General features: G+C 44.2%; 1 protein-coding gene and 1 non-coding gene across 3 annotated transcripts in view; one reads left to right on the plus strand and one right to left on the minus strand.

Moving 5' to 3' along the window:
- Window positions 1-5,010, plus strand: part of LOC128055185 (histone H1.4-like) — a 63,843-nt gene that overhangs the window by 42,611 nt on the left and 16,222 nt on the right. The window lies entirely within an intron of this gene.
- TRNAI-AAU (transfer RNA isoleucine (anticodon AAU)) lies at window positions 1,322-1,395 on the minus strand. The gene has a single exon. It is a non-coding gene; the product is annotated as a tRNA-Ile (tRNA).

Here is a 5,010-nt window from a genome sequence, read left to right on the forward strand (position 1 = left end):
CATTGTATTTGTCCTTCACTTTTTTTTTTTTCAACTTCGACTCTCAAGATGGCGGTTTTCAGACATGTTAATAGGACAAGGCTGAAGGAAATCTCAGGCAGTGGGACTGCTAGGTTATTTTTTTTCCTCAAGAGGAGTGGATTGTAGCTGGAAATGTAGTTTTCTAATTTCATAGTTTTCTAATTTCAATGTGTTTAAATTCATCTCATTACACAAAGGTTAAAATTAACTGCTAGAATGTCCCACTGACCTAGCTCCTAGTGTCCTGTAGAGGGCACCTGAGACTGAAACAGCCTCCCTCCCACAGGAAACATTACAGATAGCTATAGGCAGATGGATCCATAGCTAATAAACCCGGGTGGGAGGAACATTTAAAAGTTCAGTCTTACCCAGTGCAGTCTTGAAAGACCCTTTGGAAATGTAGCATGATTAAGAGGTTATCAGTCATCTTAATACTTAATTGCCAAAATATTGATAATGTGCCTTAAATTCCTGTGTTAGGTCAATCTATGGCATTCCCACCTCATCTGACTATCCTTACTGCTCCATTTTCCCACTAGACAGGAAAGATTGTCTTCAGACCTTCTCCCTGCCACCTGGTTTCTTTCACTCCCTGAGGACTTGTATTTGTATCAGTGGAAATACTGGAGTGGGTGAACACATCCAGGGACAGTTTCATTCTGTGCTTGTTTTCTCAAGATATATATTAATGGAGCCCACTTCCACTATCAATAACTACCTATAACTTATTTGATTGTACAACGAATTACTTGGTCATCCTTATTTAACAATAGTGATGTCCCAGATTAAGGTTTTAATATTCCTCCTTCCTGTATATGTTTTAGTGTCTGTCACTTACTAGATCCTTCCCATTTATGAAATCTCCAAGCCTTGGATAATCTGGAGTCACTGTGTGCATATCTTTTCATGATTATATGTGGTGGCTCTTCTAGCCCGTGGGATTTTCTAGGCAAGAAGCAAGAATACTGCAGTGAGTTGCCATTTCCTTCTCTAGGGGATCTTCCGGACCCTAGGATCGAATTGGGGTCGCCAGCAACTCCTGCCTTGGCAGGCAGATTGTTTTACACTGAGCCCCGTGAGAAGCCCAAGGGAGGAAGGGACGCCAAAGGATGAGCTAGTTAAATAGCATTCTACGGGACACAGTGGTGGTCAGAGAACCCTGGAGTCCTACGGTCCGAGAGGTAGCAAAGAGTAGGACACGACAGCAATGGGACTCTACCCACTATTCCCAGGTCTGTGTAGGTTAAGAGGCAAATTTCCTTAGAAAAGGGTTGTCTGGCCTCCTAGGCACCAAATAAAGTGGCCCATACGGGGATCGAACCCGCGACCTTGGCGTTATTAGCACCACGCTCTAACCGACTGAGCTAACCGGCCCTGCTTTTCACTTGCGGAAAATATCCTCCCCATAGTGCCTAGAGACCTCTGAATGGGCAAATCTAAACCTATATTTCTAATCCTGCTACATTAGACTTTGTTTATTACTCCTGACTTCATAACCTTCTCATAGTGTTTTGTTGTACCTTTCTTCCTCACCAACATCCTATGATCTCCGTGATGTTTCTGTTTGCTTCTTTGGCTCCTATTCCTGGTTTGTGATTCCTCCCAAACAACAAACTCTTGTTCTCCATTATCAATTTGTAAACCCTCCTTGAGCCATCTCATCCAGAATGTGCCATAAATGGTAAGACACCAAACAAACAAACAAACAAACAAAAAATGGTAAGACACGTGGCATCCAAAAAAGAATTGAATAACAACTATAACGGAGACTATGCTACCCCAGAATATGCCGCTATGGCATAAAAATTATTTTCAGCAAAGGAACTTGAAGAACAGCTGATGTAAGAATGGGGCTCTGACTTCCCTTTTTCTTCCCCAAAGCAGGTAATTATTCCTTGTGAAAGGTGCCTTCCCTTTCCTAACAGGAAAAAAATTAACAGCTTTGTCACCAAAAAATGCAGAGTCCAGGATAAGAGAAATCTGTACAAACAGACCTTGTTAAAATAATCCTTATTTTTCTTTAGCCTCCTCATGTCTGTTAGCTTCTATTTCACAATTACTACTCTTTGTTCAAACTAAACATTTAGGCCTAACTGCTTTTTAGATCATCATTTTCCTGTGAGTTCAGTTCAGTTCAGTCGCTCAGTCGTGTCGGACTCTTTGCGACCCCGTGAATCGCAGCACACCAGGCCTCCCTGTCCATCACCAACTCCCGGAGTCCACCCAAACCCATGTGCATTGAGTCGGTGATGCCATCCAGCCATCTCATCCTCGGCCGTCCCCTTCTCCTCCTGCCCCCAATCCCTCCCAGCATCAGAGTCTTTTCCAATGAGTCAATGAGCATTACTTTACTAGTGTGTGCAAAGAGTGCAATTGTGCGGTAGTTTGAGCATTCGTTGGCATTGCCTTTCTTTGGAATCGGAATGAAAACTGACCTTTTCTAGTCCTGTGGCCACTGCTGAGTTTTCTAAACTTGCTGGCATATTGAGTGCAGCACTTTCACAGCATCATCTTTCAGGATTTGAAACAGCTCAACTGGAATTCCATCATCTCCACTAGCTTTGTTCGTAGTGATGCTTTCTAAGGCCCACTTGACTTCACATTCCAAGATGTCTGGCTCTAGATTAGTAATGACATCATCATGATTATCTGGGTTGTGAAGATCTTTTTTGTACAGTTCTTCCGTGTATTCTTGCCACCTCTTCTTAATAGCTAAGACTCCCATATACATATAAAAAGATTAAATAAAATTCGCATTCTTTTCTGCTATTAATCTGTCTTATGTCAACTAAATTTTCAAGCCTGGCTAGAAACCCTAAAAAGGTAGCGGAAAGTTTCGCTCCTCCTACAAAGTTTTCCAATCCCTATAGTGGCCTGAGGGGTCTCTCTACCTGCATTATTCCCAATCTATGATCACTACCTCCCACAGCAGATTTCATTATCCCCTGTAGGAAGAGAGATTCCGAGTCTGGAGAGCCTAACTTTTATTCCAGGCCTGACCGTGCCACCGAGAGGAGCAGAGAGCCAGCCTATCTCTCTCTCCCCACTGCCACCCACTCCCTCCCTCAGCTCCCTTCCTGCTCCACCTCCTCCGCCTGCTCTCCTTCTTCCTCTTCTTCTCCTTCCCATTCTTCTTCTCTTTTTGTCAGAAACTGTAAACAGTCTGAGATCTTACCCTACTTAGAAGATAATAAAATAACCTGTAAGTTTTTCACGACTGCTAATAGTAGACACAACACCTAGATCAGAGAGCAAGAGGCTTTATTATTCACAGCACAGCAGCAACAAGGTTGCATTGGTTCACCATGCCCACCAAGTCCCATAGGGGCGAACTGGAGGGGCCTAGGTGGATGCTGCATGCACAGTGGGTTTGCATCACAGCCACAGGACAGCTTGGGGGACTGGTGGCTTAAAGTGAGTGTGGCAAGTAAACCTGCTGTTTGTCTGGGAGCAACCACCACCCTATTCTTTAAGGTCCCTCAACCCTGATGAGTAGCATTCTTGACACAGCCTCTAAGAACAGGTAAGAACTCTCAGGGCAGATTGCCTATTACAGCACTGTGTTCAAAAAACTAACACTGAATATATTCAAGCAGGGACACTGATGGTGAAAATTTTTATTGTTAGAGCCATTTGCAGGCAAAGCAGCTATGAGGGTATGAGGAAGAAGGTCATTTGGGTGATGAGCCCAGAAGGAGTAGCAAGTGTTAGGCTGAGGAAAGAGCAGAGAGTGGAGAGGAGGCAGGGGATTCACTATGTTATTGAAGAGTATCCAGTTCTGCAATGGATACTAAGTATATGTTGGACTCAGAGACTAGAGACAAACGTGTTCTAAACACAGAGGATGGGATTGAAGGACAAAACAGGCACCTCACACTCATGAGGCACATAAAGAACTCAGCATCTATGAGGCATCTCATATTTAAGAAACCTTCACAGTCCCTTGGACTGCAAGGAGATCCAACCAGTCCATTCTAAAGGAGATCAGTCCTGGGTGTTCTTTGGAAGGAATGATGCTAAAGCTGAAACTCCAGTACTTTGGCCACCTCATGCGAGAGTTGACTCATTGGAGAAGACTTTGTTGCTGGGAGGGATTGGAGGCAGGAGAAGGGGACGACCGAGGATGGGATGGCTGGATGGCATTACTGACTCGATGAACGCAAGTCTGAGTGAACTCCGGGAGTTGGTGATGGACAGGGAGGCCTGGCGTGCTGCGATTCATGGGGTCGCAAAGAGTCGGACACAACTGAGCGACTGAACTGAACTGAACTGAACTGATAAATCGGCCAACCTCTTACCCCACACCCATGACATGCTGATAAAAACCCATTGGTGAATGACAACTATAGACCAAGCAAAACTCCCCGCGTGATCAGACCCAGCTACCTTGGACCTGCTCAGTCCTCTTGTTCAACTTAACTCTGATCCTCAGAAGCCCATCATCACACAGGAAGGCTAATGAGGCAGAACAAAAGATGTATGAACACTGTGCTAGAACAAAATTCATCTAACAGGACCTCCCACCTGTTGGTCTTATCCTGAGGATGGTTGTGCAACCCCATCTCTTTCCCTGTGCTTTTTGCAACATTGATTCAAAATCCTAAAACATTTTAATGACCTCTGGGAGAGGTGTGTGGTGCACTTGAAGGTGAAACTGCCACCATAAAATTGCCATTTTGGCATGGAGATAAAAGCACTTGAAAAACAGGTGGAAAAGGGCACTCCTACCTCTCATTTTTGTCCTACTGCAATGTACCAGAGGAAAAACAGCATTCTTATGACCAGAGATATACTTAAAGCATCTGCATTGGTAACTTAACCCTCCTCTTTCTACCATTAACTACCATAAAAGTTCCTTTACTGTCACTTTCATTGCCATCTGTATTGCATCAGGCTAACCTACAGAGCACCCAAGTGCAAGCTCTTTCATAGAAAAAGTAGGTGGCCCTGAAAAGGGCCTTTGCAACAAGAACCTTGCAAAGCTTAAAC

This window comes from Budorcas taxicolor, chromosome 11, assembly GCF_023091745.1.
Source record: "Budorcas taxicolor isolate Tak-1 chromosome 11, Takin1.1, whole genome shotgun sequence".
NCBI classification, from domain to species: domain Eukaryota; kingdom Metazoa; phylum Chordata; class Mammalia; order Artiodactyla; family Bovidae; genus Budorcas; species Budorcas taxicolor.